Raw genomic sequence first — 21,493 nt, 5'->3', positions numbered from 1 at the left:
CACTAATGCCAATAACCTGTGGTCTGGAAGTGCAAACCATGGCCAAAAACTCTTCCTTCTTGTTCCTAATGCTCCTAGCATTAGTGTATATGAATTTAAGACCCCCATTAGACCCATCCCTACCTTGATGCCTTATATGAACAATCCCATTCTGATTTGTTGTCCTTATTCGCTCAGGCATATTATACTCATTCATACATTCAACTGCCTCCCTAAGGACTGTATATCTATTCCCCCCCCCTTAATAAATCTAGTTTCCCTGATTTTGCACATCCGCTACATTCAGCAACACTTTTTCAAGTCTCCTTACACTGTATCCATTCAAATGCAAGCTATCCATCTTATATAGATCCTTTCGCCCATCGACCTCACTCCACACGTCCACAAATTCCACACCACTCGTCATACATAACCCACACATAAAGTCATTAGCAATTATGGCCCTCCTTTTAAACACTTCACTATCATTCTGCAGCAAAAGAGTAATCAACCTAACTCTCTCACTCTTTTCTTTTGCTACCTCAAACAATTCATTCAGGTCCTCTATCATTTCCATTTTATCTCCTTTCAAATCATTCGTACCTGCCACAACAATCATTTCTTTCACCCTTTCCTTTTGCTCTCTAATAGACTCAGTTACATACTTTATGGTCGCACCAGGTTGGTACGATTTTATCAAATACTCTACTAACACACCTCATACTAGCAAGTCTCCATACAGCATTCTCTCCTTCATTTTGTTTATGTTCACACTCATACGCTTATTTTTTCTATCATACTTTTTTTATTGGCTGGTTCACTCAGTCGACTTTTGTTTATATGCTCTAGCTGCCGCTTTGCCCTTTGTATCGCTCCGCTCAACAACGTGTTCTCACTCATTGCATCTATCTCATCTTTTTTATTCTCTGTAAAACCATTAATTTGCTCTGAATTAATACCATCATTCACACTTTCTACATTCACCCCCTCACAGTTCTCTGGTACAACCTCACCATTTCTTGTCATATCACTATTTTCTTCATTCTGAAGTTTGACAAAAATATCACACTCATGAACTGAAATACACTTTGATTCCTCATTCTCCTTACATTTTCTACACGCATTCACTCCTTTATTATCATCTAACCATACTCTGACCGCACTCCGCAAAGCGTACAATTTCACAGATATTACGCTGAATCATCTCCTTTATATTACCGTTATTACTGTTCTTTAATAAAGATGGCAAACCATCATTACTGGCCACCATCTTCCTTCGAACGGGAGCCATACTCACTTCTAACGTATTTTATCAAATTATAATATGAAACACTAAAAACACACAAAGAAACGCACTGAGATATGCAAGGCAAACAAAACTATGTAATATTCAAGTAAATTTATCAATGATAACTTAAAATAACACTTATCTTATCAGGAGCTCTCAACAAACACAAACAACTATGAATCCCTCTAGCTAACACTCCAATCCCTCTCCAATTCTGTGGTAAGTTTTGAGTGTGTGGTCAGAAAGGCCGGTTTTTCCAAAATGAAAGTGTTTTATATGACCTTTGTGTTCATCCTTTCTGATTGGGATGGTTTGCCCTGTTTCCCCTATGTGGTCTGCCAAAAGTACACAAAACAGACATGCCATTACGTCCAATTGTGGAAGGAATTGACAATCCGAATTACTACTTAGCCAAAATACTAACGGCCACACTCAAGGAATTGGTTGGTCATTCCCCTTCCTACATAAAAAATACACAACAATTCATAAACCAAAATTAATACACACAATGACCAAGATCTATTAGTCAGCTTTGACATAACTTCCCTTTTCACCAATGTCCCAAGTGGGAGCCAGGCCCTAGTTGAGATACCAGGCAGAAGCATTAGCAGGTCATCTCTACCTATCGGAGTTGCCAAATGGTGTGTCACCCTTTTTTTAATAAATTACTCTGGATTTAGAGAAAGACTTGGTCAGAAGCTAGGGCCTGGCTCCCACTGAAGAGACCTCAATAAAGGTCGAAACTATTCTGGGTAGTGGCCCTTCCCTTAATGCATAACATTAGACATATCTGCAAGGAGATGTGTTTTGCATTATAGGAGATACTGAGACAGGAGTGTTGGTAGCTTGCTCCACCTTTGCAACGAGTTGTCCTGGTGTTGTACCACCTTTCCCCAGTCCTGAAGATATTTCAGGTGCAAACTTTGTTTGCTCACACTTGGATAAAGGATTAAACTAAATTTATTATACTCTAACCAAGTGAAAAATAAACTTTCAAAATCGCGAACATGCTGATCACCTTTTTCTATATACCGTATTTACTCGAATATAACTCGCACTTTTTTTTCCCAAAATTAAAACAAAAAACTGTGGTGAGAGAAATATGTGGGGATTTTTGGAAACTAAAATTTTCAGGAAAAAAACTGAAAATGGGTATGTCATACCCATTTTCACCAGGAATCTCCTATTCACTATCACTACTTCTGGCCTCGAGAGCAGTTTCCTTGTGTGCATCGTCAAAGTCATCTACCCAAATACTGTCATTTTCTTTCCCTTTATTTTAAGCAAAAATTACCAGTAATTTACAAGACTTGAGGTACGTAATGAACAATCCTTTATGAATGACTAATTAGTGGCTTTATGAATGACTGCTGTTGTTATAGACCAGGAAATGTGGATGGTGGTGATAATGAAATGTATAATCAAATTAGTCAAGCAAATAAGAAAAAAGGTGATCATTATGGGTGATTTTAATTACGGCAAAATAGACTGGAATAATGAGATAGCAACTGGAAGTAAAGAAAATGAGCTTCTTGAGTTTTTGAGGGATAGCTACCTCAGACAGTATGTAACAGAGGACATGCGAGGATTGAAGGTTTTGGATTTGGTCATCTCATCAGAGGATGTAATTATAAATGAGGTGTCAAATCATCCACCAATTGGTGAGAGTGACCATAAGGTGATCACCTGGGTGGTTGTCAGCAGTGTGAGGACCTCTGTGAGAAAAGCGTATATGTGGAACTACAAGGGGGCAGTGATTATGAAGAGCTCAAGAGACAGCTTGTAGGTGTAACATGGAATGAGGAGTTAGCTGAAAAAGAGATTAATGCAGCTTGGGGGATTTTTTTCAAAAACAATCTAGTAGATGCAATGTCTAAATGTATTCCAAAGGTGAGAAGGTTAAATAAGGTAGGTGTGAGATGGATGAATAAAGAGATTAAGCATGCGCTACAGAGAAAGAGGGCGTTGTGGAGGCAGCATAAGCGAAGTGTAAATAACTAATTCCATGAGGTCTACTAAGACCAGGCAAGGAGGGTGACTTGGTTGATGAGGGTAGCTAAAGAGAGGTATGAACAGCAGTTAGCTAATGAAGCCAAAAAGAATCCTAAGGAGTTCTTTGGATATGTAGTCAGCAAAAGAAAGAATGATTATAGAAGGACGACATTGATTGGAGAAAATGGTATAAAGACAGCTGTTGCAGAATGTGTGGTGGAGATACTTAATGAGCAGTTCATACAGGTCTTTCAATCTTGTGAATGTGACTTCATGGAGAGATTGAGAGCAGTAGATGATGAGGAGGAGAGACTGACTGTAAGTGAGCAAGAGGTGTTTAGGGAGTTGAGCAAATTAAATGTTAATAAGGCTGTGGGAATTGATAATATATCGCTACGTATTCTGAAGGAATGTGCCAGGGAGTTGACACCTGTCTTGACATATTTTTTAATATGAGTCTTACAATCGGTCAAGTCCCTAAGGAGTGGAAGGAGGGCAAGATTGTGCCACTTCATAAAATTGGTGATCGAACTCAAGCATCAAACTATAGGCCTATCTGTGTGTTAGGTGTTGTGGTTAAGTTGTTGGAGAAGCTTGTGAGAACTAGGATCCAGAGTTGGGTTGACAACAATGGTATCATCTTTGATGGACAGCATGGATTTGCTAAAGGTAGGTCATGTTTAATAATCTACTTACTTATTACAATAAAGTGACTGCTTCCTTGGACAGAGAAGAAGGATACACAGTAATATACTTAGATTTTGCAAAGGCTTTTGATAAAGTACTTCATGATAAATTGATAGTCAAACTAGAGCAGATGGGGTAGGATATTAGATTAGTGCATTGGATTGATGACTCGCTATCTGATAGGTATCAACAAGTTCTGTATGGGGGAGCTATATCGAGGAAAAGGAAAGTCACTAGTGGAGTGCCTCAGGGGTCTGTTTTAGGGCCATTACTGTTTAACTTGCATATTAATGATATGAGTGAAGATTTGGATTGGGATATTCAGTTGTTTTCAGATGATGATGTTAAAAGTTGGTTTATTGTTATATCAATGTTTCTATACTTATTTATATACTTAATTTGTCATTCTTTACTTAAATCTATCCTTTTGCTTACTTAGATTTTATTACTTAATTTTATCATTTCTTACCTAAAACCTTATACAATCAAAATCCTATTGGCTGCACCATTGTTATATCAATGTTCTTTCTATATATATATATATATGATTTTTATACATTTGTTGTTTTCTTAGTTCTTAAATCTTTCCTTTTTCCCTAAAGCTTTATTATTATTATTATTATTATTCAGGCCTCCATGGAGTCAAAAGACTCATTGTGGGAGGTCCTTCCTAAGAACACAAAGTCTGTCAAGACTCATCGACGGGAGATCTCCCACCCACCCCTAAGAAACACAAAGTCTATCATACCACTCCTTAAACTCATTGACCGTTCTCGCCCTCACAACTCTATCAGGCAATGCATTCCATGGCTCAACTATCCTCCACGTAAAGAAACCACTCTTCACCCTCTTGCTCACAGTTTCCTTTCATAACTTCCAGGGATGGCCTCTTGTCATCACTCCTTCCCGCTGTTCAACCAAGTGAAAGAACTCCCCAGTGTCAACCCTGTAACCAACTCTCAACAGTTTAAAAGTTTCAATCATATCACCTCTCATTCTTCTATCGGCCAAACTCTACAGTCCACATTCCCTCAGCCGATCCTCATAACTATCCTTGTACAGTCCTGAAACCATCTTTGTCATCCGTCTTTGTATCCTTTCCACAGTTAATTTATCCCCTTCAAATCCTGGGGACCAAATCTCAGAACAATAGTCCAAGTGTGGTCTGATCAGAGACTTACAACGGAATGATAACCCTCTTATCTCTGCAGGTCAGTGTCCTTCTCATAATTGCAGCAATCCTCTGTGTTACCTTCACCACCTTTGCAATATGTCCCCTAAACTTCAGGTTTCTATCAATCATCAACCCCAGATCTCTTGTCTCCCCAACTTCCGCCAGTATAACTCCTCTCATAGAGTTTGCAGCATCCCATCGATGTTTCCCAAACCTCAAGGCCTTACATTTTACCGCATTAAACTGAGACCCCCATTCATTTGCCCATCTATCTACCTTATTCAAATCCTCTTGCAGGGCTACCACATCTACATTATTACTAATAATCCTTCCAGCTTCGCATCATCCACAAACAACTGAATATCCCCCTGCAATCCACTGGCTATGTCATTGATATAAAGGTTAAACAATATAGGTCCTAGTACTGAACTATGTGGGGCCCCCCTTGTAACCCTCTGTCTCCTTGAAACTGCTCCACCATACACAACTCTCTGATACCTATCAGACAGCCAATCCTGAATCCAGTTGACCAATCTGATATCTAGCCCCATGTGTTGCAACTTAAATATCAGTTTATCATGTGGCACCCTGTCAAATGCCTTTGCTATGTCTAAGAAAATTGCAGTATATGCCTTTCCCTCATCTAATGTTCTTGTAACTTTATTATAAAAGGCTAGCATATTGCTAAAACAAGAGCATCCTTTCACAAATCCATGCTGACTCTCACAGATAACATTACCCTCATCTGCCCAATGCTGTATACGGTCCGTCACTACTTTCTCCAAGATCTTAACTACTGATGACACACAGACTGGTCTATAATTAGACACTTCCAGTCTGTTACCACCCTTATGCAATGGCACTATCTTACCTTCCTTCCATTCGCTGGGCACCTTTGCCGAAGCCAGACTTTCACTGAAAAGCCAGGTTAAAGGCACTCTCGGTTCCCTAGGACATTCTCTCAAAACTCGTGGTGAAATACCATCCAGTCCCAAAGCTTTATTGACATCCAGAGTTCTCAGTATCTGAAACACACTCTCCTCCTGTACCTCTAAACCTTGAACCTGCCCTATCCCTCTAGCATTAAAACTGACTCCTCCAGGATGAAATACACCAATAAAGTGGTCATTGAACAATTCCACTATGTTCTCTGCATCAGTCACTCTATTCCTGTTTTTATCCCACAATATCATTCTTCCACAGTCATTTTTTCACCTACTGGCCACATAGCTAAAAAATTCCCTAGGATTTTCTTTGGATCTTAGGGCCAATCTCCTCTCATATTTTAGTTTCGCTTTCCTTACCACACTATTCACTCTTCTGGCCTGTGTCTTATATTCTTCATGCATCCTCTTTTCACCTGTCTCCTTATATCTCTCCCATAGCCTCTTTTTCTCATGCAATTCCTGTTTAATATTGTTTGTCATCCACTTTACTCCAAATTTTGTCCTCTTCTTCACTCGTGGTATACAACTTATTATTGCTGCTAACAAATATTCTTTCACAATTTCCCATGCCCTAACGATATCCCGGCCTTCGAATTCCTCCCTCCATGAAACTTCCCGAAGTTGACGTCTAAGACTATTATAATCACCTGCATTATAATTCCACATAAGTTCCCGTCTCTTTGATACTCCTGCATGTCTATTCATTTTCCAAGTCAAAACCATATTTTCACTGTCTCCAACTGGTGGGAGAGATGTCATCTCAGTTAATATCAACTCTTCTGATGCTATAACCAAATCCAAAACTTTTGAACCTCTTGTTCCCTCTGTTAACTTAAGTTTGAACTCTGGTATGGTTCCTAGGGAGTGGAAGGAAGGCAAAGTAGTTCCCTCTGTTACATGTTGCCTAAGACATTTGTCCCTCAAGAATTCTAGAAATTCCATTTCACTATTGCTACATGCATCTTCCTCTCTCCAGTTTATACTACTGTAGTTAAAATCTCCCATAACAATCATTCTTCTTGCACTTGCCAAACTTAGCTGTCTAAACATCTCCTGGTCCCCATCCTCCGTGCTCCTGGGGCTGTAGCACACCCCACTAAATATCCTGTCTTGCCTACTTCTACCTCACACCATATGCTCTCAAAATCATTTGTCTCACTTCCTTCCAAAGCCTCCACTCTTAGAGGATATAGGTCATCACTTATCATAAGGAGTACCCCACCACCACGCTTTCCCCTCCTATCCTGACGAAAAATCCTATACCCAGCGACTTCTATTCCTGTTATTATATCCCCTTCTGTCAACCATGTCTCAGTGATCCCAATAATTTTTGGCCAGGCTGATGCTATCTGCGCCACCAATTCCTCTCCCTTATTCCGGATACTCCTGGCATTAGTATAAAGCATATAAATGCCATTGTTTCTATACCCAGCATTATCTCTTCTAGACTCCACTGGGCTCAGTGTTACCTGACATCATCTCCCTTCTCCAAAGTATCCATTCGCACAAGAGGTCACCCCTGCTATCATCCTCCCTGGGACACACTGACTCGTTCAGAACAGCAATCTCTCCAGATGCCTACGTCCTTCCTCATTCAAATGTAAATGGTCTCTCGCATACAAGTCCTATCTTTCCTCAAATGCACTCCAAGCATCCACATATACCCGTCCTCTCTTGTCACACATTCTCGCTATTATGCCATTCAATATCACCGCTCTTCTGCTCAGCTCATCATTATCATATCTAGGCAACACGCACACTATTTTTCCTCTCTCTGTCTTCTTCCGTACAGTCTCAAGCAAAAATTCATAAATCTCGCTGCCCGACTAACATTACCACTCAAGTCATTTGTTCCTACCATCACAATCATCTCATCCACCCTTTCACCTCTCTTAATTGCCATAGCCACCCTTTCTATTGTTCCTCCTGGCAAACACTCCTCATGCATCCTATCTTGAACACCACGGATCATTGAGTCGCCATACATTATACCTCTTACCATTCCCTCTCTCCTATTGTTTCCATTCTCTCTTCTTTCATTCCCATAGATCTCTCTCATTCCCTCTCCTCTACTGCTATTCTCTCTTCTAGCATTCCCATACCTCTCTCTCATTCCATCTCTCCTACCGTTTCCATTCTCTCTCCTTTTCTAGCACTTCCATATCTCTCTCTCATTCCCTCTCTTCTACTGTTTCCATTCTCTCCTCTTCTAGCAACCCATACCTCTCACTCATACTCCCTAAATTCTCTGTCTCTCCTACTCTGATTCGCCTTGCATTTATCTGTTCCATTCTCCTAATCTTATCTTTCATACTTCTGCTCTCATTCACAAGACATTCCACCTCCTCTTTCAACTCATCTATCTCCCTCTGCAGGTCAGTCACTCTTAATTTAAATTCACTCTCCCAAACAAAACCATCTCCTAAACTTTTACATCACTCACACCTTCCACACTATCAGCTATTATTTTCTCATTCATATATATCTTTTTTTCATTCTTTATACAATCAAAATCCTACTGGCTGCTCTATTGTTATATATTTACCTTTCGTTATTTATTCTTTCTTCTCTTACTTTAATCTTATTCTTATATCTAGGATTGTTTCCTCTTCAGATACTGGCAAATTTATATTTTGTTGCACCAGCCAGTATCCTATAGCAGAAAAGATACTTTCTCAGGGAGACAATACTAGATTCTTAGCTTTCTTACACAATATCTTATTTAAACTGCTGTATTGATTTAGATTATTGCAGTCATGACCTAAATCTATATTTTATATTGACTCTCTAAATCCTTCCTGCCAAAATAGGTTCTATTTTCATAAGTGGTAATTTGGAATCATAATCAGGTATGACTCAGGTTCAGGAAAATATGACATGTTTATTGGAATATCTAAAACACAATACAAAATTCATACACTCAATTTTGCTCAATACTAAATAAAACACGAACTAAGAGATTAACACATTCTAAACTAATTATATCATATAAGGTAAGCTAAACACAGTAATTACACATTGGGATATAAAGTAAATGATGTTAAGTTAAGGATATTCATTTCAGTAGTAGTACCCGTAAGAACAAAATTAACACTCATTCAAATGTTACTGAGATACTAAATTCTACCTTTCTTATTGCATCAAGTTAATCCTATCACATACAAACTTACATAAAGATCTCTTCTAAGCAATTCTTCTTACTCACAAACAAGGTGTTATGCTTATTTCTTTCGTTTCTCTTTTTGTTACTCAATTCATTGTTTAACCTTTATCTATCCTACCAGCTGTGCAATTTGTCGTGCTTACTTCCCCTTGCACTTTATTAAAATTTTTATTTTTTTTTTGTCTAACACTGTACCTTATTCCTACTTATTTTTCCTTTCATACTTAAACCACTTCTATCAAATCTTACCGGCCGTGTCACTAGTTACAATATTTAAGGAAACGGGGAGGCTCAGGGTGGACAGGGATACACAGCGTGAGAAAGGTGGATGCTCCAAGAGGAGGTGAGAGCATGTGTAGGCAGGAAAGTAATGAGATGATCAGGGATCAAAAGGAAACAGATGGAATTGCAAAGGGTTCTAAAATGAAGAAGCAGAAAGGGAAATGGCCCAAGTCCAGCATGGGGAGATCACATCGAGTGAGTGGTATCAGTGGAACTAGCTGTAGATCCAGAAATGAGTTGTTGTGTTTGTATACCAATGCTAGAAGTATAAGAAACAAGGCAGATGAAATGGTTGCACTAATTGCGTCTGTGCACCCAGAGATTGTTGGAATAAGTGAGACATGGTTAGATGAGGATGACATCCTGACAGGAATAGAGATGGAAAGGTATGATGTGTTTCATAAGGATAGAAGGAGTAAAAAGGGAGGGGGAGTGCTATTGATGATAGAGAAAGAGTTATGTCCATACAAGGTAGAGATGCAAGAGGGAAATGGGGCCAGTGGTTTTGAGGCAGTATGGTGTGAGATAGAGGTGAATAGAATCAAATACTTGGTGGGATGTTGTTATAGACCTGGTAATGTGGATGGTGCTGATAGTGAAATGTATAGTCAAATAAGCCAAGCAAATAAGAAAAGAATGATCATTATGGGTGATTTTAATTATGGCAATATAGACTGGAATGAAGAGATAGAACTGGAAGCAAAGAAAATGAGTTTCTTGAGTTTTTGAGGGATAACTACCTCAGACAGTATGTAACAGAGGGCACAAGAGGATTAAGGATCTTGGATTTGGTTATCTCATCAGAGGATGTAATTATCAATCAGGTATCAAATCATCCACCAATTGGTGAAAGTAACCATGAGGTGATTACTTGGATGGTTGCCAGCAGTGCAAGGACCCCTGTGAAAAAAGGGTATATGTGGAACTACAAGGGGGGTGATTATGAAGAGCTCAGGAGACAGCTTGCATGTGTAGCATGGAATGAGGAGTTAGCTGGAAAAGAGTTAAATAAGGTAGGTGTGAGATGGATGAATAAAGAGATTAAGCATGCAATACAGAGAAAAAGGGCATTGTGGAGGCAGCATAAGCGAAGTGGAAGTAACCAATTTCATGAGGTCTACAAAGACCAGGCAAGGAGGGTGACTTGGTTGGTGAGAGTACAGCAGTTAGCTAATGAAGCTAAAAAGAATCCTAGGGAGTTCTTTCGATATGTAGCCAGCAAAAGAAAGAATGATTATGGAAGGATGACATTGATTGGAGGAAATGGTATAAAGACAGCTGTTGCAGAATGTGTGGTGGAGATACTTAATGAGCAGTTCATAAAGATCTTTCAATCTTGTGAATGTGACTTCATGGAGAGATTAAGAGCAGTTGATGATGGGGAGGAGAGACTGACTGTAAGTGAGCAAGAGGTGTTTGGGGAGTTGAGTAAACTAGATGTAAATAAGGCTGTGGGAGTGAGATAATATATCACTGCGTATTCTGAAGGAATGTGCCAGAGAGTTGACACCTGCCTTGACATATTTTTTTAATACGAGTCTTGCACTTGGTCAAGTCCCTAAAGAGTGGAAGTACTGCATATTTATCTTTTGTTAACTGATTTTTTTTCTTGAAGTACAAAGAAGAATTCACTGCATATAACATGAAGGCTGCAGGTGGAAAAAAATCTAGAAATTGGTTACATTATAACGAATAGAGAAATCATGCCAGAAAAATTATTCATGTAAGATTCTAATCTCAGCAGACATGACATTCTCTTCTAGATTAGATATCTAAAGTAACTGAACCTTTGCTACTATTCTATACTAAAATTAATGGGTATGTTCCCCAAGTGATTTACGTTTGTAACAGCTGTCTTGCGAACGATTTATGAAATAAATTATCTGAAATATCCGCAGATTGATTAGGTCTATACCTCCTCCCAAAAAAAAGAAGATTATGAAACGCATATGCACCTTTTCTTTGAAAATAATTCAAATCCTCTTTTTCAAGATAATTGTATGATTTAATTTCTAATTTTTGATAATAAAAGTGAAACTGATCATTATAAATTAAGCAATTATTTTGGCATAAATAATGTAAACGAAATGTCAGTATTTCTGTTAGGATATAGGTAATCAACAATCGAAAAGGAAACAAGACATTCTTGATGTTCTGCACTACAGCCTGAGGCACTTTAGTGCTCTCCCCTTTCTTTCTCAATAGCACTGAGAGTAATAAGCCTTCAGCTTTTTCTCCAGCTAAGAGGATATTACTAAGTATTTATAAGACGTAAATTATTTCAGAAATAGCTTCCAGCAGCAGAAGAAGTAATATTTAGATTTTTTTAAAGAAAAACAAACACAAATAATACTACTGAACTTTCTTTTGTGTGGTATGCATATAAACAATTTTACATGGTGAAAATATAGCATATTATTTCTAAAATTTCACATAATTTCAGCGGACAGTAGAACAGCTGGTTTTAGATTGCAAATAAATAGAACAGAATTAGAAGCTTCAGGATACAATCTCATTGCCGTATATCTTTTGTCAAAATGGTAAAATGAAGTAATTGATTTTGAATGCTGTCTAGAAAAGCTTTCAAACCTGTATAGAAATTGAGTTCCAGGAGAGGATAAGGGGGGGGGGGAAAGCATTAGAAAATCTTCAAATTGAGCAAAAATTTTGAATCATTCCGTATATGATATCACATTATATTTTCAACATATCTACAAGGTTATGCACTAGATATTATCGTGATATGCATAATACAAATAAATAAATAAATGACGAAGGTGAAGAATCACTGCTAAAATATCATTGGATATAAATATTTGATACCAAAAAGACACAATCGGAAACCGAGTAATGCAATTTAGCATTTTTTTTAAATTTTGTCTTTATGAATAACAAAAAAATCGTTTCTAAATCTGAAATGTGATGATCCATATAATGCTATTTGGCTAGAAATGAAAACAAAAAGACATATTTATTTCAATAAATATTATTTAAAAATATAAATATTTGACATAATATTTTCAAAGCAAACATTTGAAAATTCTAAAATTCGAAAAATAAATTGTTCAATTATTATACGTAAAGTGAAAGAACAATCAGTGCAACTCTTCAGGTGCACTGATTTGTAGAATAAAATACACCAAATTTACTATCACTAAATAGATTCATTGCAAAAGCTGATCAGTGGTCATTTCAGGATTGATTTTTTTTGCATATCTGAAATTCGTTTCAATTTTTGGGAAGAGACACAATAAATCATTTTAGAGGCAAGAAAGGTCAAATAACTTAGGACAGTAAATGAAATTCTAAGCAACACAATAGACATAAAGACAGGGGGAGGGCACACAAAGGTCACTCATCAACAGTTAATCCACTAATGGCTATAGAATAGCCGTAACGAGATTAACGGCGGAGGAAGGTAATGGCATAATAAAAGGTAGAATGCCGACGAAGTTTTGATCCATGAAAAAAGCTAGGAAGTGTTGACTATTTCATCCACACTGGCTGGTTGGGAGGTTAACTGAAATGCCCTCTCATACTATAATCAAATCTAACACTCTTCGGCCTCGAATTCCTTCTGTCACATGCTGCTTGAGGAAGTTGTCCTGCAACAGCTCAATAAATGCATTTTCATTCTTTTCATGAGATTCTACTGCTACCCAATCCATATTTGGATAATTAAAGTCTCCCATTTTGATTACTCTTTTCGTACTCACCGTTTCTATTTGGTGATGCATTTCTTCATCACCAGCAACCGAACCACTAGGTCTGTAACAACACTCCACTATGTAATTTGTCCTTGTTAGATTCCACCTCACACCAGATGGCTTCAAACTCATTGCAACATGAAATATTGTTAGTAGTATTACTACATTCATAGCTCTCAACTCTAATTGGATTTAAATCATCCAATGACATTAGTAACACACCCCCTGCTCTCCTATCCACTCTATACTTCCAAAAAATACTGTACCCATGACACTCGATACCAGTTAATAGGTCTGATTCTGATAGCCAGGTCTCACTAATTTCTACAATTTGAGGTCGCAACATATTGAATAAGGCAACAAAATCTATCCTTTTGTTTCTGATACTCTTAGCATTCGTGTACAGACATAATAATCTATCTGTTTGTGCTTTCGTATACTCTTGTCTGCAGTCTACCTGACACAGTTGAACAACTTGTAGATCTCCATTCTTCTCTAATGCCTTATACATGTAGACATCTTTGCACACGTTTCATGGATCCAATCCGGATGAACACAAACCCTAAATTGTTCTCGCCTCATCAACATTCCCATCATTAACACAGTTATATACCATTTTGGCTCTCACACTCTCATTCATACCATTCTTCCCTTCATAATTTATTTTTCCTAACTCTCCGTGTTAGGTCTCATTCTTTATTAGTTATTCATTATTAGTTTTTCCAGACTCCCGATATCAAATGAATTCAGGTGTAGGCCATCTCTCTTATACAAATCCAATCTTCCCTCAAAGTCACTCCACACATTCAAAAACTGACATCCCTTACTTCTACATTGCTACTCATCGAATCGTTTGCCATCATAGCCCTTTTTTTAAATTCATTTTTGTCATAGTGAGGTAAACGGAAAAAATCTGTATTTAATACAAATTTTTTCTGTTTTTTTGTATAATATGTTAATAATAGTTACGATAGATGGTAATTTATAGTTTGCAATTGGATAAGATTAAATTTTTTTGACAGCATTTATAGTATAAAAGTAAGTTATATTTATTTTACAATTTTTACTTTTAATATATTTAACTGCTGTAACTACAGCACTACAATGTAATAAATAATCAGTTTTTTTTTTTTTTTTTTTTTTTTGTTGATCTCAATTTGTAATGTCTCAGTTCGAAGTTTTTTAATAAGCTTATTTCTGGATGATACTGGTTAGATATTTATATATTTTTATTATTGATTCGATCGCTGTGTTAGAAGTAGGCTGATGTTTGGGAGATCAAATGAATGATCTGAAAGGTTCTGATCAAAGTGAAATTGCCGGTGGTGTTATTACATCTGTCTTGATTGTTCACATTCATTTTTATTGTGGTCTTCTTTTTGAACTAATTAAGAGACACTTTTTTTTTTTTCCCCACTGTGGCAGCCTTTCTATGTCTTCTGAACTGTTAATTTGTATCAGCTTTGAAGATTGTAACTTCTTCAAGAATATCTTGGCATCTCTGATCCACAAAAATTGGTAATTTTTTTCTGTTTTTGCTTTTCTTGCTTGGTACAACAGATTCTGATTGAATGGTGTTAAATATTCAGATAGAAAGATTGGTGTATTGTCTTGCAAAGCATTCAAGCCCTTGGCAACTGGTATTTTCTGTCGTATGGCTTTATCATTATTATTATTATTACCCCAAGACCTCATTGAGTCAAAGACTCATCTGAGAGGTCTTGGGGTAATAATAATGGACCCTGGCAGATCATCATATCGTGTCTTGAACCCACTCAAATTCCTGGCAGACACAACATTCTCAGGCAAGGCATGCCAATCATTTACAACTCTGCACGAAAAAAAAAAAAAAACCTGCCACTCAATCTTCTACTCACACCCTCTCTAGACAGTTTCCAGGGATGATCTATGGTTCTCCCCCGATCTCCCACTATTTTCTGTAGAACTTCTCCAGCATTGATCCTATAACAACCCCTTACCAACTTGTAGGTCTCTATCATATCTCCCACTCTTCTCCAGACCACCAAACTCTGCAAATTACATCTTCTCAATATTTCTTCATACTCGACATTCCAGACGTCAGAAACTACCTTAGTCAGTTGCCTTTGGACTCTTTTCAACATCACTTCATCCTTCTGAAAACCAGGTGACCAAATCTGAGCACAACAGTCCATGTGTGGCCTAATCAAAGCCTTCTATAACGAAACAAGAATCTCCTTTATGATGATGCCGAGGACACTGACACGTAGAAGGCAACATTCCCAGAAGCCTTTGTGTTGTCTTCAGAATTTTGGCTGTGTTTGCTAAATTTTCACCAATATCATTAATATACAAGTCAAACAGTAATGGCCCTAAAACAGACCCTTGAGGCACTCCACTAGTGACTTTCCTTTTCCTGGATATCACTCCCCCATACACAACTTGTCCATGCACAATAGTCTCCAATCCAGTGCACTAATCTAATATCCAACCCAATCTGCTCTAGTTTGACAGTCAATTTGTTAAAGTTACTGAACCAACTGCTACAACAATTGTTGGTCTGACCTCTGGTGAAAAAAAAAAAAAAAAAAAAAAAATATACATCGAAGCTACAGTCCTATTATTAATATTATCTGTTGGTTGTAGAATTACATTGGGTGCAACAACAAGTCTATGTATCTATCTATATACATATATTAACATCATGATTATACATGTACATTCCAGCCAGTTGGTATGGAATGGTTTCTAATACTAGCTGAAGGTTGGCTAGAGTCCTGACTCCTGCTGGATCTTATATATTAGGTGGGCTGTATGTGTGCCATCCAGATCCTTGGAATTTTCATGCCATCTTTGTTGTTGATATTCATGTGGTTTATCAGAATTTTGCAGGCGTCCTTAAATTTCCTTTCATACCAGGTTTTTGTATGGTGTAAAGAGTGGATGCTTTTCCAGTTGATTTGGTGTAAAGAGTGGATGCTTTTCCAGTTGATTTGGTGTAAGGTGTTGAGCGCATGATCTGAGAGGCCTGCTTCACCATAATGGTTATATTTAATGTGTCTTATGTGTTCTTTCTTATGTATAGGGATTGTATGTCCTGTTTCACCAATGCACGGTAAGTTACAGGTGCAGCAGATACAATAGACTTGAGGATGTGCCAATGGGATGAGAGGATCCTCAGAGGAGTTGAATATGGTTTAAAGTTTAGTAGGTGGCTTAAAGGCGGCATTGAGGTTATAATGTTGTAGGATTCTGTTGATTTTTTCTGATAACCCTTTAATGTATGGGATAGCTATGGTTTTACTGTAATCTAGATTCGTTTTTGTTGATATTTTATGGAGTATCTTATTAATAGTATTTTTGTTATAAGCCATTATTTATGAATGTGTCGCTGATGATTTTTAGTTCTTGTTTCAGGGGTTGCTGGTTAGAGCAAATTGTTGTAGCTCTGTTTTTAAGGGTGTTAATGACTCCATATTTTTGTGATGGGTGGTGGTATGAATTAGCATGTATGTATTGGCCCGTGTGTGTGTGTGTCGGTTTTCGGTAGACCATGAAAGATATACTGAAGGAAGATGTGTAACTAGTGTGTCTAGGAACAGGAGCAAGTTTTGATTTTCAATTTCGAAGGTAAATTGTATGCATTCATGTTGTTTGTTCAGGTGGCTAAGGAATGTGTTTAGCGTTTGTCGCCCATGCAGCCAGATAGCGAACACATCGTCAAATATCTAAGCAAGACTGTCAGTCTTAGATTGGTGGAATCAAGAGCCCTTTGCTCAAAACTTTCCATGTAGAAGTTAGTGATTGGGGGGAACAGTGGTGAGCCCATGGCTGTACCTTCTTTTTGTAGGTAAAATTTGTTTTGCCACACAAAGTAATCTGACTGTAGTACGTGGGCAAAGAGGGCCGTAATGTCAGGCAGAAATTTGTTCTGTAGTAGGAGAATTGTGTCATTGATGGGGACATTTGTGAAAAGGGCAGAAACGTCGAAACTGACTAATAAGTCGTCTTTGTCGAGTGTTATGTTTTTAATTTTGTTTATAAAGTGTTGTGTATTTTTTATGTAGGAGGGGTGGAATGATCTACCAATTCCTTGAGTGTTGATGCTAATTTCTTGGCTAAGTGGTAATTAGGGCTGTCTATTCCTTCCACAATTGGTCGAAGCAGCACATTTTGTTTGTGTATTTTCAGGACCTCATATATTCTGGGAGAGCGGGCGTAGTGGGGTATGAGTTTTTTAATCGTGTCCGGTGGCCAAGAAGTGACGGACTTGAGTAGTTTCTCTGTTTTGTCCTTTATCCTCTTTGTTAGGTTATAGTTTACCAGCTTATATGTGTTGTTATTGGCTACTAGTTGATTCATCTGAAGTATGTATGTTGATAGGACGTCAATGGCATTGCCTTTATCCGATTTCGTTATTATTATGTTTTGGTTGGCTTTTAATGACTTTATTGCTGCTAGTTCCGTTTTTGTGAGATTGTTATGTATGGTTTTCTTATTGTTCAGGACATTACTAATTTCTAATAGTATTTTATTGGCTATATTGTTGAGTAGGGACCTGATGCCTCTTTCTATATGGTAAATAAAATCCAATTTGTTTACCTTTTTAGGTGCTATTGCATAGTTAAGTTCTTTATCCAATAGCGTAAGTTCGGTGCTGTTTAAGGTGTGGCTTGATAGGTTGATCACATGGTTCTTGCTTGCCGGTGGTTGGTCGCTCCTTGTCTCCCTTGTTTGCTGTTCCTTGTTGGAGGTGTTTACCAGGGAAGAGGTCTCCTGATTGGTTGGATTCCTGTGATTGGCTGCCACATTTCGCCATTGTTTCAAACTGTGAAATTTGTTCTTGAGTTTTTCTTTATTATTTTCCAGGGTATATTTGGCCGAATTGTCAGTAATTCTTTCAAGAACTTGTAGAATGTCTGGATTTATATAGCTTGATAGTTCAGATTGCAATTTTGAAACCAGATTTTGAGTTATTGCTAGGTTTTGGTGGGCGCTTTGGATCTGTTCTCTAATCATTGCTTTTTCTGTGCGGTCACATATATGGAGTGCTTTAGCAGATGTAAATTTATTTTTCAGCATGATGCAGATAGGAATAATGATATTGTTTCTGCATCACTTTAAAAAGGCCAGCTGATTGATCAAGAGGGAAATGTGTATCTTTAACTTACCGTACCGATTGCAGCATTGTGGGTATCATTTCCATGGATGATCTGAATCCTTTCTTTTAGGCTTACACAGTGATCCGAATACATTTTTGAAAATTATGGAGACAAGCATAATTTTTTCACCAGAGGTCAGGCCAACAATTGTTGTAGCAGTTGGTCAGTGTCTTTAACAAACCAGTTAGATTATAGCTTGTTCTCTGTATATAGTGTGTATGTTCCAGAAAATGACCTTGACATAAAGGTCGAAACGTCGAATGTAGATTTTAGTTATATTAAACTAAAGTTTTTTCTCAAACACGGTAGTTGTCTCAATAATTTTCAAAAATATATTCAGAACCCCGTGTAAGCCTAAAAGAAAGGACTTATTATTAATGTCTAGTTTACTCAACTCCCCATACAGTAACTTTAACAAACCAGTTAGATTGTACCTTGTTCTCTGTATATAGTGTGTATGCTCCAGAAGATGACCTTGACATAAAGGTCGAAACGGCAAATGTAGATTTTAGTTATATTAAACTAAAGTTTTTATTCAAACATGGTAGTTGTCTCGATAATTTTCAAAAATGTCTTTGGATCACCGTGTAAGCCTAAAAGAAATGACTTATTAACGCCTAGTTTACTCAACTCCCCATACACCTCTTGCTCACTTACAGTTAGTTTCTCCTCCCATTATCAACTGCTCTCAGTCTCTCCATAAAGTCACATTCACAAGATTGAAAGACTATGAACTGCTCATTAAGTATCTCCACCACACATTCTGCAACAGCTGTCTTTATACCATTTTCTCCAATCAATGTCGTCCTTCTATAATCATTCTTTCTTTTGCTGGCTACATATCCAAAGAACTCCTTAGGATTCTTTTTGGCTTCATTAGCTAACTGCTGTTCATACCTCTCTTTAGCTACCCTCATCAACCAAGTCACCCTCCTTGCCTAGTCTTAGTAGACCTCATGGAATTAGTTATTTACACTTTGCTTATGCTGCCTCCACAACGCCCTCTTTCTCTGTATCGCATGCTTAATCTCTTTATTCATCCATCTCACACCTACCTTATTTAACCTTTTATGCGATTGTCTCATGTGGACTTGCTTGTAAGACGAACTATGACTGGTGCAGGTTGTGGCAAGTCTTGTTTTTTGCTCTTCCTAGGAATCCGATTTACGGTCTGAATGTCAGTAAGCTTCAGGGGATATCAATTGCGTAATAATAATAATCATAATAATAATAATGTGGCTGCATCTTTACTATTATGCACTGATTTGGTCATATTAGTTTCTTTCTGAAGACAAATCAAGATGGTGACAAATCTGTTAAATGTTACCAAAGAGGAAAGAACGAAAGAGCGAAGGATGCAGGGTGGTGGGTAGAAAAGAAGGGACATGACAAAAACCTATACACTACCAATGAGATTCTATATGATTAATACAATTGATAATTTTCAATTTCAATTGTATTAATAATAAATTAATACAATTGAAATTGTATTAATAATATATTGCATGGAAAGGACTAGGGCTCACTCCCTTGAAGTTTTGAAAGATTGTGGTTGGTAAAGGTGCAGAACTGGAACATTTTTTTTTTCTGTGAAAAGAGGTGAATGACTGGAATGCATTGCCAGAGGTAACTGTGAGTACTTTGACAGTGAATATATTTAAGGAGAGGTATGATAGGTATAACAAGACTTTAAAAAAATGATTTCACACATGTAAAGGAAATTAGAATTTATTTTCAGCTCCTCTACATTTCACTTGCTGTAATATAAACATCATTTTAACTTCCTTTACATGTGTTAAAACATTTTTTTAAAGTATCATTATGTCCACTTCACATGTTTAAGTTTCAGATTTCTCATTTTAACATTATTTAAGTGTGTTTGTGTATAAATATTTGGCATTAGTCAGTGCAATCTCTCCAAAAGTTGTAGGCATTAGTGAAACTTGGCTGTCAGCAGAAGATATGGTCACTGGAATTGAATGTGATGGGTACAGTATTTTCAGGAAATGATAGAGAAGACAGAACAGGGGAAGGAGTACTATTGATGATACTTTCTTTTGTTTGCAACCAAAGAAAGTAGTATATCAAGATGATACACATGTGAATGAGAGTTCATTTGAGGGGGTCTGGTGCAAAATAGTGACCAACGGAACCAAATATACAGTTGGTTGTTGCCATAGGCCAGTGGGTACAGGGAGGATTATTGAATTCATGCATCAGCAAATTAGTGCAATTTGCACTAATTCAGATGTAAAAATTTAGATGTAATAGTCGAGTTACTGAGTGATCACTTTTCAAAAGTCTATCACCCAAGTGAGGATATCTCTGTACATGTAGCAATAACAAATGTGAGAATTGTAGTTAAGAAATCAGGGGTATTAAATATATTGCAAATTTTAAATGCGAACACTGCTGTAGGTTTAGATGGAATATCAGCTCGGGTGTTGTGTGAATGTGCAAAGGAATTGTCAATGTCTCTTACTTGGTTATTTATTATTATTATTATTATTCAGGCCTCCAAGGAGTCAAAAGACTCATCGAGGGAGGTCCTTCCTAAGACATAAAGTCTGTCAAGACTCATCGAGGGGAGGTCCCCCCCCTGAGAAACACAAAGTCTATCATACCACTCTTTAAACTCACTGACCGTTCTCGCTCCCACCACTCCATCAGGCAAAGCATTCCATGGCTCAACCACCCTCCACACAAAGAAACCACTCCTTACCCTCTCGCTCACAGTTTCCTTTCGTAACTTCCAAGGATGGCCTCTTGTCATCACTCCTTCCCACTGATCAACCAAGCGAAAGAACTCCCCATGTGTCAACCCTGTAACCACCTCTCAACAGTTTAAAAGTCTCAATCATATCACCTCTCCTTCTTCTATTCACCAAACTCTGCAGTCCACATTCTCTCAGCCGATCCTCATAACTATCCTTGTACAGTCCTGAAACCATCTTTGTCATCCGTCTTTGTATCCGTTCCACAGTTAATTTATCCCCTTCAAATCCTGGGGACCAAATCTGAGAACAATAGTCCAAGTATGGTCTGATCAGAGACTTATACAACGGAATGATAACCCTCTTATCTCTGCAGGTCAGTGTCCTTCTCATAATAGCAGCAATCCTCTGTGTTACCT

The sequence above is a fragment of the Typopeltis vanoorti genome, chromosome 26 (assembly GCF_054136105.1).
Source record: "Typopeltis vanoorti isolate ZY-2024b chromosome 26, IOZ_Tvanoo_1.0, whole genome shotgun sequence".
In the NCBI taxonomy this organism is placed as follows: domain Eukaryota; kingdom Metazoa; phylum Arthropoda; class Arachnida; order Uropygi; family Thelyphonidae; genus Typopeltis; species Typopeltis vanoorti.
This window is presented reverse-complemented; position numbering follows the sequence as displayed.